Source organism: Vicugna pacos, chromosome 13 (genome assembly GCF_048564905.1).
Source record: "Vicugna pacos chromosome 13, VicPac4, whole genome shotgun sequence".
NCBI classification, from domain to species: Eukaryota; Metazoa; Chordata; class Mammalia; order Artiodactyla; family Camelidae; genus Vicugna; species Vicugna pacos.
The window spans coordinates 36,475,402-36,490,879 of record NC_132999.1 but is presented as its reverse complement, the minus strand read 5'-3'; the positions used below and the strand labels follow the sequence as shown (position 1 = coordinate 36,490,879).

Here is a 15,478-nt window from a genome sequence, read left to right as displayed (position 1 = left end):
TTATGCATTTAACAGTAAGAGTTTTTTAACTATATTGACAAAAGTTTAAAAATTTACTGATCATGAGTATGATATTTTGAGGAGAGCATCCAAAGTACGTTAGTTCATATGCAGAGACGTGAATTTAATTTTATGATCTAGTGTAAATTATCTTATAGATTAGGTCTCTGATTCTTTTTCATCACAAGGCTGTTTGCTCTGAAACTGGTCATGTGCTCCTGCAGGTCTGTTCCTTTAAACACAGCAACTACATTTCCTCTGCTTTCACCTCCTTCCCAACATCCCCCTAAAAGAGACACTGGTTACTTTGTAATTCAGTTCATCTAAAGTACATAAGGTAGTTGTCACTTTGCACAGTGGTTCAGGACCAGAAAAATGACCTGCTTGCTGCAATCATGCAAAATAATCTGATAAATTTTGACAAACTACATTATTAAATGTGTTGTCAGGGGTTGCCAGGAGCTTCCATGCCCTCTTCAGCCTGCCACCCTCCCAGCACCTTGATGTGTTCACTCACCTGGAAGCTCTCCAAACCCTGCACTCTAGAGGTTTTATGGAGATTTCACTATGTAGGCATGACTGATCAAATCATTGGCCATGGGTGACTAACCCAGTCTCACGCCCTTCCTCCCTGGAGGTTAGGGGGGAGGGCTGAAAGCTGCAAGTTTCTAATCGAGGCTTGGTCTTCCTGGGGAGCAGCCCCCATCCTGAAGCTATCCAGGGGCTGCTAAGAGCTGCCTGGTTAGAACCAAAGACCCTCCTACAACCGCTATCACTTAGGAAATTACAGAGGAGTTAGGAGCTCTGTGTCAGGAACCAGGACAAATCCATGACATCACAGGTCACCCCTTGGTGACTGACCATGGATACCTTTTAGCAAAAGGACTTTAACAGTTATGAGATACCAGCACACATCTAGATTCCCATGTAGTCATTCCTAATTCATCTAGTTCATCATTGCATTGTATGAAAATGTCTCCCAGGTTTGCAGGCTTCCATTCAATATCGTCAAGTTCCAAGAGCAGGAGTGACCTCAGCAACACATGGCTTCACCCACTGAGGTGTCACTGAGGATCAGCCAGACGGAAGAGACACGGAGAGCAAGGTATGGGGGAGTCCCTGCCCTCCCCGGGCTGCAGTTCTCTGGGAGCCTCCGTGTGTTCACCAGCCTGGAGGTTCCCTGGCTCGCTCTTTCCAGATCTTCACCTGGTTCCATGTGGGGGTCTTTTCTTTCAACCTGATTCATTTCTCCAGAAAGGAACCCTCCAGCTTCAAACCCAGGGTTAAAATGCAGCATGTGAGAGTGAGGGTGAGGGTGAGGGTGAGGGTGAGGGTGAGGGGTTCAGCCTTCCTTTCACAGATTTTCATTGTTTTCAGCCTCACACCTCACCCCTACCGCGTCTCTTAGTGTCCCCGAGCCCTGGGCTTTGCCCATGTCTCCAGGAGTAAACTTCCAGTGTGGGAGACATTATAGGCCTGGCTGGTGGCGTGTGTGGATGGGGCTCCCCGCAGACTCCCTCCCGGTGTCCACTTCAGATCCCTGCATCACACCCCACTCTGTCTCAGAGTCCTGACCTCCCCCAGAGCTCTGGGAGGCGGGCTCTGTGCTCAGAGGGGTCCACTCAGCTCGCACGTTGTGGTTTCCTCCACCCTCTTCCGCCAGCTTTCCATCTTCTAAACATGGCTTCAGTTTTCTTGGTCGCTAATGTTTCTCTGCCGTTTTCTCTGTTATGGGTTCAGACCTTTTAAAAATGCCTTGATTATCCTGTATTGGGGTCTGGAAGGCAGAGGGGAGATCGTAGGCCTTAGTTTGCCCTCTTTAAGCAGAAGTGTCCCACTAGTTTATAAGATTAAGGATGGGCACCAGTGGCCTTGGGCAGAAGGGAGAAACGGGAGACTCAGGAGAGGAAAAGCCAGACCGAGGCTTTCGCGTCATCTTTATTAACCGGCAGCACACACTTTGGCCATGAGAGGCGGGCTGACAGCGCTGCTGGAACACTCCTGGTGGCGGCCCTCTTCTCCCAAGCTCCACAGTTTGGCCTTGTACAGAGTGATGCCGCTGTAGACCGTGAAGTGGTTCAGCCTGCGGTCTTCGCGTTCCGGGCTGACCTAGAGGGGAGGATGCGGGCGGCAGAATGAAGCTGTGGGAAGGGGGAGGGACCTGGACTTGACTGTGGCCCCGGTCTCCTGATGTGCGGCCCCTGGTGCCTTTCCTTGCTAAAGCCTGTTTGTGAAATGAAAGTGACATTTGCATCAAAAGACTTGCCGGATGGTGTGAGAATAACCTTTGCAGAGTCGCTGCACTGCCTTTCCCACGGCCTGTGGTGGAGGCTTGTGAACTGTTTCCCCGACTGGCAGGGAAGCTGCATGAGGGTAAATGCTGCGTCTGTGTCCCCAGCACCTGGAGCAGTGTCCAGCACACACCTGGGACTCAGTACGTATCTGCTGTTGTTGAAGTGCTTACACAGGGAACTGAGTACAAGTGAGCCCCCTCACGTGTAAACCTCACCGTGCAATTAGCTTCAAGGATGCACTTCAGCAAACGTCACCAGGAGACCAGAGGCTGAGGGGTATTCACTGAGTGTGGCTTCCCGAGATTCCCAGTATTGGGGTTGGGGTTCTCTGCCTGTGCGGGGCGAGGTCCTGCTAGGGGGCAGGAACCCTAAGTTAAGTTGGGGCTAAGCAAGACTCTTCTGCCTCCAGTTACATCACCCTGAAAGTCCAGCTTAATTACCTCTTATGGTCGCACAGTCCCTGGGACCAACATTTTCTGCGTGTGCTTCGTTTTCTTTGCTCCTAGTGCCGTTTGATGGCACTGTCCCCAGGTTTATAGTGACGAACAGGTTTGGTATATTTCCAGATCCTCTGCAACTCCACCGTGATGAGTGATCTGGGGTCCCAGGCAGTCAGTTATCTGCAGTGGGATTCAGGACGGTCTGAGCAGGGCAGGGCCGTCCAAGCCGGTCTCCCGTCTCCTTCCTGTCACCGCTGGTGGGTTGCCATGAGATGCGCTGGTCACAGATACTGCATTTCCACGTGCACACTTCGTACCTGTGGGAGCCAGGCCTTTTCTCTTTGAGAAAATAGAGAGTAGTGTGCTACTTCTTTGTGCTTTATAACATTCTTCTAAATTGCTTAATTATCTAAATTGGATGATTTATTTATTCTAGTTTTTTTGATAGAATTGACACGCAACACTGTGTAAATGTAATGTGTACAGCATAATGATTTGACTAAGATCATGAAATTATTATAACAATTTTAGTGAACATTAATCATCTCATATAGATGCAAAGTTAAATAGAAAAAAATTTCCCTTGTGATGAGAACTCTTAGGATTTACTCTCAACAACTTCCATATCTAACATATAGCAGTGTTAGTTTCATATGTATCACATTGTATAATACAACCCTGATACTTATTTCTTAAACTGAAGTATAGTTTCTTTTAAATTCAAGTATAGTTGGTTTACAATGTTGTGTTAGTTTCTAGTGTACAGCAGGGTGATTCAAATATATATATAAGTACGTGTGTGTGTGTGTGTGTGTGTGTGTGTGTGTGTGTGTGTGTGTATATATATATATATATATATAAATATATATATTCTTCTTCAGAGAACAAAGTTCCCTTACTCTACAGTAGGATCTTGTTTTGTTTTTTTAAAAAAAATCTATTTTATATATATTAGCGTCTAACTGTTCATTGCAAGCCCCTAATTTATCTGTCTCCCCACTTTCCTCTTTGGTAACCATAAGTTTGTTTCTATGTCTCTGAGGCTGTTTCTTTTTTGTAAATAAGTTCATTTGTATCATTTTTAGCTCTCACATATAAGTAATATCATATTTGTCTTTATCTGACTTACTTTACTTGGATGATAATCTCTAGGTCCATCCATCTGGCTGCAAATGGCATTATTTTATTTTTTGTAGCTGAGTAATATTCCATGTGTGTATAAACCACATCTTTATTTATCTGTCGACTGGCATTTACGTTGCTTCCATATCTTGGCTATTATAAAAAGTGCTGCTATGAACATTGGGGTGCATGTATCTTTTCAAATTAGAGTCTCCTCCAGATACATGCCCAGGAGTGGGATTGCTGGATCATGTAGTAACTCTGTAGGCCTCACTTGCTTCAGCAATGACCTCCCTTAGAGTAGGGCACACAGTCAAGGGCAATGGAGCCTAACTGATCCCAGCCTTCAGGGCTTCAGCTGGGAGCAGACCCCACCCCCGACAGGGTGGTGACAGCTGTGGAGCAGAGAGGAAGCCCTACCTTGCATCCTGCACAGGCTCTAGATGTTAACACCAGCCACAGCTCTTATCAGGGGGATAATGGCCAGCACACCCCAGGGAAAGATGTGGTTGGCATCCATACCAAAACCAGCCCCCACACCAAAAACACTGGATCCACTCAGTCTACACAGGGATCCTCCCACATAAAAACACTGCCCCCAGACCACAGTACTGGTCTCCTAGATTTGCAGACTGAAAAGTAAAGTGAAAGGGCAGAGAAACTACTCCCAATTAAAGAACAAGCTGAATCCCTGAAAGAACAAATAATGAAACAGAGCTCTCCGGTCTACCAAAGCCTGAGCCCAAACAGGAGGGAATAAGCCCAGGAAGTGACTTCACCCACCAGTGCATGGGCAACAACCCCAGAGTCTCTGGACCATGACCCCCCTACCAGCAAGCTACCTCTAATGGTGGGGCTCCCTGGGGTTCTGGAGTCACCCATTGTGACCTGGTGCCAACAAACAGCAGCCAGCAGCCTCCACACAAGGCAGGGCCTGGCAACCAGTTGGACCAGGGGCCAACCAAGCCTACCCGAGGACTCACACAGCCTTACACAGCATGCAGCCCTTAGCGGGTGGACCCCTAGAGTACATAGCTTGGGTGATGAGAGGGGAGTGTGCTGCTGAGATGCATAGGACATCAGAGGGCCACTTCTCCAAGGCAGGGAAACATAACTAACCTACCAGATACATCAAAATACAAATAGCAATACAACAGGCAAGAGAGGAACGTATTCCAGATGAAGGAACAAGCTAAAACCTGAGAAGAACTAAGGGAAGTAAAAACAAACAGCGGGACTTAATCACACTTAAAAGCTTCTGCACATAAACTAAAAGAAAAGATAACCTATGGGGGGGGGGAATAATTGCAAATAAAAATGATGCAGCTGACCAAGGCTTAATCTCCAAAATGTACAAACAGCTCATACGACTCAATAACAGTAACAACAAAACCCCCAAACAATCCAATCAAACAGTGGGCAGGGGAGCAAAATAGACATTTATCCAAAGCAGACATACAGATGGTCACCAGGCTCATGAAAAGATGTTCAACATTGCTAATTATCAGAGAAATGCAAATCAAAACTACACTGAGGTATCACCTCACACCAGTCAGAATGGCTAACGTCAAATGGTCTACAAATAGTCAATGCTGGAGAGGGTATGAGAAAGGGGAACCCTCTTCCACTGCTGGTGGGAATGTAAATTGGTGCAGCCATCATGGAAAACCGTGTGGAGGTTTCTTTAAAAACTAAAAACAGAGCTACCACATGATCCAGCAATCCCTCTCCTGGGGATGCATCCAAAAGGACAAAAACTTCAATTCGAAAAGATACGTGAACCCCAGTGTTCATAGCAGCACTATTTGCAATAGCCAAGATGTAGAAACAACCCGAGGGCCCAGCAACAGACGCCTGGCTAAAGAAGATGTGGTACATGTATATGATGAAACATTCAAAAGGAATGAAAGATGCCATTTGCAACAAGATGGGTGTCCCTAGAGAGCAGTATTCTTAGTCAAGTAAGTCAGAGAAAGACAAATACTACAGACATCACTTACATGTGGAATCTAAAAAGTAATACAAATGAGTCTATATATGAAGTAGAAACAGACTCACACACATAGAAGCCAAGTTTATGGATACCAAAGGGGAAAGGGAGGCAGGAAGGGATAAATTAGGAGTTTGGGATTCGCAGACACAAACTACTATACACAAAATAGATAAGCAGCAAGGATTTTCTGTATAGCACAGGATTATATTCAATATCTTACAATAACCCGTAATGAATATGATTGGAAAAAATAACTGAAGCTCTGTGCTGTACACCTGGAACTAACTGGAACTAACACAACATTGTAAATCAACTACTCGTCAATTTATTAAAAAGTTAACACACAAAAAACGATCGCATTTCCCAGGCTTCTTGCACTTAGTGGTTCCCTTCTGATCAACGTGGGAGGCACTGTACTATCATAACCATTTTGCAGAGGAGGGGACAGAACTTAGACACACGGCTCAGACCACCCTACTAACGCCTGGAAGAGCAAACTCTGTCATCAACAAGCTTTGCTTAATCCACTCCTAGCCCAGCATTCATCATGTGCCAGACACTGCCCTAAGCACCTTACAAAACATCTTATTTAATCCTCAGAAAAATCTTACAAGTGCTGTAATATCTCCTTTCTACTAGGAGAAAACTTAGTCACAAAAGAGCTCAGTCACTTACCAGGCTCACACACCTGGTACGTCGTGGCCAGAGTTCAAGCCCAGGCTCCAAACCCTGCCCTCTTAGCCACCAGCTGGATTTCCTCTGAGCTCCTAGGTGAAGGAGCCACATTTACCAAGGGCTCAGAGGCCCATCCAATTTCTTGGCTTTCAGCCTGTGTCTCTGGGTATTTCTTCCTTGGTCCCTGGGCGGCATGGTGAATAAGATTTAGGAACCTGGCCGGGAGATGAGACATGAGTTATGAAGGAGGCAGGCTTTGGGACCAACGGGAGATCCTGTGCCCCTGACTCTGCCACGTCCTCCCTTCGAGGGAGAGCACCGGCCTCAGAGCCCGCAGCACAGGTGTCTGGTTCCTCCACTCATCTCTCCACAAACATTTGTTGAGCACAAACTCTGTGGCAGGCACTGTTTGAGCCCTGGAGGTAGAGCAGAGTGAGACAGACATGGTCCCTGCTCTCCTGGAGGTGTGGTCCAGGTGAGAGGACAGGGGACATAATATTCAAGTAGAAAAACAAACCTGATGGTGGCAGACAGCGATGCAAACTCTAAAGAGGTGGGGTAGACAAAGGGGCAGGTGGAGGCAGGGCTGGATTCTCAGCATGGTGAGGGGAGGACTCTCTGGATGCCATGCAGGAGCTAATCCTGAGAGAGGCAGACAAAAAGCCCCCACAGGCAGCAAGAGCAAATGTCCCGGGGCACGAGCGAGTTTGGGCAATGGGGCTGCACAGAGAGGGTGAGGAGCTGGGCTGTAAGAAGTGAGCTCAAGTCCTTCTGAGTTGAAATAAGTATGGCTGCCAACACCAGGTATATTTGGAACTCCTCGGCTTAAGGGCTTCGTTCCATTTTCAATCCACCCTATCAAGTCTCGATTTGAGAGAGGCAGTCTGACAAGGGGAAGAAGCTGGCTTGTAGTCAGCCATTCCTGGCCCTTCCACTACTAGCTTGACAGGTGGTTTAACTTCTCTGGGCCTCACTTTGCTCATCTGTCAAATGGAAGGAAAAGATGCCTGAGAATGGAACGAAGGAATGTGAATGAAGGACCTGGCACTGGGCTGAGCTTGTCCTGAATATAAGGCGGCTGGTGATGAACTCCTGCCTGGTGTTCAAGACCCTCACCCCCTGCAATTTTCCTTATTGCTGCGAGGCCCCAGCTCCTACCCTTCAACTCTAGCCGGGCCGGTGTCTTCATTCAGGTAACAACCCACTTCCTTGGACTGAGCTCTGTTAGTCTGTTCACTTGTCTGTACGATGCTAGGAGGTCCTCCCTCCTCCTGCCCACCCCCCACTTCCCACCCTGTCCTCTTACATAAATCCTACCTCCTTCTCTATCAAACTCCACTCTAAGAAGGTAGAGGGGGAGGAGGAGAGCTTGCCAGAAGGATCAGGCTTCCCATCAACTATCTCCACTCCCTCACTCCCAGACATGGCCCCCGTCCGCCCGTGCATCACAGCCATGCCAAACGACTCCCAGTGCTTGGGCCATGCCGGTGCCTCTCACTTCTGTGCTTTCCCATATAACTCGGAATGTCCTTCCCCATTCTGCTACACCTGCCGTGCTCCACCTCGCCCTGACATCGCCTCCTCCAGGAAGACTTCCCAGAACTCCACTGCCTGACTGGGGCATCTGTCTTCCACGTTGCTGCCATCCCAAGCCTGCTTCCTGTTCACCTGTGTATTTGCTTGTCTGTCTCCTTGACTGTAGTGTGAGCTCCCCAGCCCCACCCTAGTGACGATCACGTGGTAACGATGAAAATAACATGTCCTCGTCACCAGGCACCAGATACTGTTCTAAGCACTTGCCGTGTTCTGTTTAATCCTCACAATGTCCCTAAGAGATAGGCTCCGAGAGGTTGAAAGACTTGCCCAAGTCACAGAGCCAGATTTGAACTCAGTCAGTAGGATCCCAGAACCTGTGCTTGTAACAGCTAAGCGTTGGATGGATGAATGAGCACAACGTCAGGGCCATTAGGAACCTGTTTTTTGCCTGGACGGTGAATAAACTGGCAGTTCGTTTGACTGCGTCAGCCTCTTGTGAGCTTCATTCCTATGAGTCCAGTTTTCAGACGATCAGAGGACTGAGCTTTCCCCAAGGAGACACGACCCTGAGAGGTCTCCCAGCCAGCTGCCCCTCTGTGCTCTGTCTCAGTGGCATTCTCAGTCCTGGACTTACCACCTGCAGGTTCCTCCAGGTTATCATGCCAGGACACGGGCTTTCTGGTGATTGTGTGAACTAGAGGGAAACAGCATCACAGGCTCACATTAAAAAACTCTCTTCCTGGCCTCTCTAAGACCCGCCCGAGGCCAGACACCCATTTCCTGAGTGTCTGTCACATGTCAGGCATTGTGCTGGGCGCCAAGGAATAGGACCTTCAAGGACCTCACAATCGGAGAGGCACTGTCCTGTCCCGTGGCACCAGCCATCTCAGAAGACATTTTATTCCATATCCCCCATGTGATAGTAACCCTTTCCTAACCCTAAAAGTGCCTTAGGAACTTTATTTGTTAAATTATTTTGAATTGTGGTGAAGTATGTATGACATAGAATTTACCATCTGAATCCTTTTTAAGTATACAGTTCAGTAGTGTGCATCATATTCACGTTGAATGAAAGCAGTTGCCAGGATGCTTCTATGCCTAAAATCAACAACTCCCCGTTGTCACTTCCTGCCTTGTCCTTGGCAGCCACTGTTTTCCTTTGTCTGTGAAGTTGACTACCCTACATACTTCATATAATTTAATTTAACATTAAAAGAGAAAAAAGTAGGCCTGGCCTAAAGGGAGAGGGCCGCCACAGCGTTAGGAAGCACCTAAACACTGACTCCAGAGGCTGTGCTCTTCCCTGCGGTGTACTCCGTCCCCCCCTCCCTCCCTCCCTCCACCCACCCATCCACCCCCCCACCTCCCCATTCCCCCATCCATCATCCACCCACCCATCCATCCACCCACCCATCTATCCATCCATGCAGGATAGTGTGTTCGTGTGTGTTTAGGTCTGGGGACACAGTTAGAACGTGTCAGTTGGGCTGTCATGTCTGCAGTTTCCTGAGCCCAGCAAGTGACTTCATGACTTCTTGCTTTTAGCTCCTGCTGTTCCTCCTCCTTAGCCTGGAAGGCTCCTTCCCCTGTAGTCTGTCTGGGGAACACCTACCCAATGTTTTCAATGAAATCACATGTAATCTTTCAAAAACCTTTCTGGACTCTACAGCCTCTAGTCTAATTTTCCTTTGTGCCATGTTCTACCCCAAATCTGTAGTCCTAGAATACTTTACTAAGCTTATTTGAATATAAATCAGTTCCTTGAGAACAAGAAATCTAAGTAGTCCGTCTCTGAATTGTCCTGTCGGCCACAATGTGTATACGTATGTAGGCTTTTGGTGAATGTTTGCTGGCTGAACGGCCTTCCCACTAGACGGCACTGTGACTTCCTTCTGCTTACATTATTACGTAAACCCTTACATCATGCAGAAATGCAGATTTCATCACACCCGGCTGAGCTAGAGCAGTACCTTTGTTACTTACCTGGGTCACTTTGCCTAGAAAGAATCAAACAGCCTCCTGAAGTCTTCAGTACCTTCCTAAGGATGAGAAGAACAGGAACTATCAATTAGCTGAGGAGCCGCACGGTTAGCTTTGGGAAAACTAGCAAGACAGAATTTGTCCTCTGCCACATTGAGCCTTCTTTAGCTTGGGCCAGTGGTGCTGCAGCCCCAGCTCTACACAGGGCTAGAGGTAGGGCTAGGTGGAGGCTCAGGAGAAAGAGGGATGGAATTTCTTTCACTTCCCTCCACTCCAGCTCCACATTATTCTGTCTTCCAGTTGCCTTGGACCTGGGCTCTGAACATACTACAGCCCAGCCCAGCTCAGTCAGGCCAGCCCAGTGGCTCCCTAGAGCTAGTTCCTGCTTACCTTGGGTTCTTGCAGGCCATCAGGGGACTTCTAAACTCCACAACTATGCACTGGGAAATACTGGAGAGTGAAAAACATAGTGGCCCTGGCCCTCTAGCTTCTCATCCAGCATCCGACGTTGCAGATTCTTCTTGAAATCTCTGGGTACTCTCTCAGTTAGGATCAAGTGCAGAGACCCAGCTAGCAGGGAAATCAACTAGAAAATAGAGTGAAAAATAAAATAGCATTCACATTGGCATGAACTTGAATTATTGAGGGATTAAACAAAATACCCCCAGGTTCTCTCACTAACCAACCAGAAGAATGTCCACAAGCTGATAAAGCACCCTGTGATTCTCTCCCTCATCTTGCCTTTAAAAACTCCTCCCCGAAAGCCATCGAGGAGTTTGGATCTTGTGAATATTCTCCTTGCTTGGCGCCATGTTGGGTGCCCTGCTGTAAACACTGTACTTTCCTTCACCACAACCAGGCATCGTTAGATTGGCTTTGCTGTAAGAAGACCCAAGTTAGGTTCAGTAACAAACTTGTAGTAGGGAAGAACAAGTCTGACACCACATTGGGTCTGTTTCTTTTACTTTAACCTTTGTATTCTACTGCTTTTGCTCTAAGTTAAGAACGTTGCCTATTGGCTGCAATATATAGACAGCCAATTGTCACGGCTCTGACCTTTAAAAGTATAACACTTTTCCATTCATAGAGAGATTAGAAGTTGCAGAACAGAGAATTTACATCAACACTATGAACTGATCTACATGGACAGCTACAAGAACAAAGGATTCTGACACCAAGAAGTTTGTTAGAACCAACCCCATCCCTTCTCCTTTAGTATTAAAGAAGCCTGAATTCTGACTTGCATAAGACAGTTCTTTGGGACACTAGTCCACCATCTTCTAGGTCTGCTGACTTTCTGAATGAAGTCACATTCCTTGCACCAACAACTTGTCTCTTGGTTTATTGGCCTGTCATGCAGTGAGCACTACAAGCTTGGACTCAGTAACAAATTGACACATATGATGAATAGTAGTAGGATACGACTGCAAGTCCTGTGTACACTGAATGGGTGATAGGGAAATATCAAGAACTTTGTCAAGAAGTTTGACAATATGGATGAATAGGATGTATATCTTCTGTGAAGATATACATTCCTAGACATGCAAAAAAGAAAAATGATGGCTTTATATGTATTTAAAAGTGGAATTTGTAACATCCCACAATATGCATTCCAGGCCCAGATGGTTTTTCAAACATGTAATGAAGAAAATACCAATACTACATTGTTTCAGAAAACAGAAGTGGAGGGAACATTTTCCAACTCATTTAATAAGATCGACATTATATTGATACTAAAACCAGACAAAATATTACAAAAAGGAACATTTCCCAGTTCATTTTATGAGGTCAGCATTACCTTGACACTGAAACAAGTCAGATCATTAAAAAAGGAAATCTAAAGGTAAATATCCTTCATGAATATAGATGCAAAACTTCTTAACTCAGTATTAGAAAATAATATCCAGTAATATATTAAAAGAATAATACACCATGACCAAATGAAGTTTGTCAGATGCAAGGGTGAATGAAGGTTTGGAAATACTATTTCACCATATTAATGAGTAAAAGAGAAAAGCCATATGACCCCCTGTGTACATTTGGCAAATGGGGAGGAACGTAAAAGGGGAGAGCGGCTGCCTTCTTTATGGGAGATCCTTGCACCTCCCTCCTGGCACCATAACTCGTCAGACCCATAGTTCCAAATTAGAGATTCTTGATAAGCATTCGTATTTAAAAAACAAAACAAAACAAAACAAAAACTTTTTATGGTGAGACATCATACTATGCAGAAAAGTGCTCTTCTCCGAAATGTATAGCTCACCCTGATTTATCACAGAGTACACATTTGTCACCATCACAAAAGCCAAGAAGTAGAATATTGATAACATGCCAGAAGCCTCTCTCATGTCCATTCCCAAACACTATTTTCTCCGTTCTCTGAACGGTAACAGCTGTCCTGACTCCTAACACTAAAGACTCCTTGGCTGATTTTTCACATTCTATAAATGGAATCCTATGGTATGCATGCTTTCTTTTTGCTTCTTTTGCTCAACATTTTGTTTGTGAAATCCATCTATGCTGTTGCATATAGACATGGTTTTATTACTTTTTATTACTGTGGTGTTCCCTTTTGTGATGATACCACATTTTAATCACTAACTTTACTACTAATGAGCATTGGATTGTTTCACTAGACTATTAAAACAATGCAGTATGAACATTGTTGTAGATGTCCCTTGGTGCACACGGGCAAACATTTTGTTGGATATATACTTAGTGGAACTGACAGATTATAGGGAATGCCTACGGTTCAGTTTCTGTAGATGGTATCAAAATGTTTTCCATAATAGTGGAACTGATTTACTCTACTACTAGGGTTCGACTGCTCCACTACTTTGCCAGCTCTTGGCATTGTTTGTCTTTATTACAGCCATTCTGTAATTTAGTGTTTAGTGGCATCTCATTATGCTGTTAAGTTTGCATTTTCGGTTGACTAGTGAGATTGACCAACTTTTTTGGATGTTTATTAGTCACTCAGAAACTCTTTTGTGAAGTGACTGTTCCAAATTTTTCTATTTTTCTTCTGGATTACTTGTCTTTTCTTTATCAATTTGTTGGAGTTCTCCATATATTAATGATGTAAGCCGTTTGAGAGTTGTACGTGCTGCAAATTAATTTTCCCACTGTATGACTTTGTCTTTTTAGTCTTAGTGTCTTTTTGATAACTTAAAACACACTTAAGAGTGTATTTTTAAAATTACATACGATCAAATGTATTAGTCTTTCCTTTTCTGATTCGTGCCTTCTAAATGCCACATGAGACATTTTCCTAATTTGATATTGTGAAATATTTTTTACATTACCTTCTTGATCAAAGTAGTCCAAAAAGATGAAGCAAGCCACAATTTAAAATGTTGTAGTATCAAAAAGAGCCAAAAGAAACAGAAAAAATTAACTTCAAAAATATTTTATTTAATGCAATATATTCAAATGATCATTTCAATATTTCATTCTAAAAACTATGGAGACATTTTATAGTGTTGTCATACAAGTGCTTAAAATCTAGCACAAATGTGACACTTAATAGAACATCTGAAGTGGTTAATAGCCAAGCACAACCAGGACACATTTTCTAGAGAGGTTATGTTTTCACCCTTTCATTTTAGGTCTATGTTGCACCTGAAGTTGATTTTTGAGTGTACTATGAGGTAGGAATCCAGCTTAATTTTGTTCCCTTATGAGTATCCAATTGACCCCAACCAGCTTATTGAAAAGACAGTCCTATCCTCACTTTTCTTCTAGGAGACTTTTGTCTTAAATCAAGTGTTCATACATGTATGAATCTCTTTCTGGACTCGATGCCATGCCATTTGTCTGTCTATGTTTGCATCAGTACTGCACTATCTTCACTACTGTAATTTTTGTAATAAGTTCTGACATCTGATAGGGAAATCGTTCCTACAAGTTCTTGGCTCTTCTTGGCCCTTGGTCAAGTTTCCCCAAAAGTATCTGCTAGGATTTTGATCAGCATCTGAAGAGGATGGATAAGATGAGGATGAAGGAAAAGTATAGTTAGTGGTAAGATACCCAGGATCTGGTCGTGGCTGAAAACGCCATCATAGAAAAGAGGAACTGCGCTTACCTTCAGGCTGAATGTTGTTTGGCTATCATCTTGAATTCTCTCGGTCCACCAGGTAAGGCCTCTGGGACTCCACAATCCTGGCAATTCTGAACGGCACCAGAGCCGTCCTAGTAGCAGGGATACTGTCTCCCCAGGATGAGATTTGTGAATCACCAGGTCTTGTTGGGAGTGGCTGGAGTCCTGGCCAGACTAGAGTCCAAGGGACTAGAAACGAGGGCGAGGAGGAGGAGTAGGGGCACCGTTAAAGGGATGATAGGAAAGGGGAGCCAGATGATTGGGGCAGCGAGTGGATGGTCTGCGAGGAGCAGAGAAAGAGCTGAGCGTGGAATTCCTTAAGGTACGGTGGCAGGAAGGGACGGCACCACTCAGAGAAGGGAAATGGGTAGGGCGCAAGGGTGCAAGAGGTGGGCGGGGCTGGGGAGCAGGCTGCCGGTTAAAAGACTGAGAAGCCAGGGGAGGAAGGTGGGTTGAACGATGAGAGCGAGAAGGAACAGAAGGAGGAGGTGGAGGCCGGGGATGAGATGCAGAAATTCGAGGTAGCTTTCTTGACATTTTTTCCAAAGGCAAGTCTCTAGTTCCTCATCTTGTGAAAATGAGAAACTGGCAGAAACTCACACATGCTTCGGCAGTTATTCACATACAACCGCTCGCATCACCGCATGTCAAAATGCCCATTATGAAGTGTACATACCTCTCCCTTTGCAGCCAATGAGAAGGCCCCACCAACCAGAGCCATGATCCCGGTTTCTAGGTTGAAAAATGGTCATGGGACATGGCAAAGAGAAGAAATGGAGTCTAATAGTATTCCCTGTTTTTGGGCTAACAAATAGTTTTGCCCCTCAGGAGGCAGCATTGATCAAAGAGCTAGGATAGAGTGGGGGTTGGGACCTAGGAGAACGGCTCTGAAGCAGGAATGGCCAGAGTAAGTCAGTGAGAAGTCAGTGCCCCCACCTATTGAACTTACTACATTTTCTAAAGCCCTTTCACATCATTTATATCACTCCATGAGAATGAGTAATCAGAGAAAAGACATTATGTCCGTTTTACCAATATGGCTACTGAAGACCAGACAGGGAACTATCTAGACAGGCAGTGAGTGAAAAAGCAGGTACAACTAGAACTTTTATTTATTTATTTATTTTTAGAGGAGGTACCGAGGATTGAACCCAGGACCTGGGGCATGCTAAGCATGTGCTCTACCACTTGAGCTATCCCCACCCCCGTATTTTCAGTTTTTTTAAGGAATCTCCATACTGTTTTCCATAATGGCTACACCAAACTATATTCCCACCAAGAGTGTAGGAGGGTTCCCTTTTCTCCATATCCTCTCTAGCATTTATCATCTATGGAGATT

General features: G+C 45.3%; 2 long non-coding RNA genes across 12 annotated transcripts in view; one reads left to right on the top strand and one right to left on the bottom strand.

Annotated features, from left to right (window-relative positions):
• LOC140700684 (uncharacterized) overlaps window positions 1–15,478 on the top strand; it is a 98,752-nt gene that overhangs the window by 64,787 nt on the left and 18,487 nt on the right. For all 3 annotated transcript variants that reach the window (XR_012079206.1, XR_012079207.1, XR_012079208.1), the window contains exon 5: window positions 984–1,105. This is a non-coding gene — a long non-coding RNA (uncharacterized lncRNA). The remainder of the gene's footprint in view (window positions 1–983; window positions 1,106–15,478) is intronic.
• LOC140700682 (uncharacterized) lies at window positions 1,921–14,757 on the bottom strand. 9 transcript variants are annotated; one of them, XR_012079192.1, is made up of 7 exons: window positions 14,125–14,757; window positions 10,782–10,919; window positions 10,431–10,626; window positions 10,044–10,099; window positions 6,525–8,754; window positions 2,735–3,073; window positions 1,921–2,109 (listed from the first exon to the last, which is right to left on the bottom strand). It is a non-coding gene; the product is annotated as an uncharacterized lncRNA (long non-coding RNA). The 9 variants fall into 9 exon arrangements; XR_012079193.1 differs by lacking the exon at window positions 10,782–10,919 and having other exon boundaries at window positions 6,525–6,940; window positions 7,042–8,754; XR_012079194.1 differs by lacking the exon at window positions 10,782–10,919 and having other exon boundaries at window positions 6,525–6,739; window positions 7,042–8,754.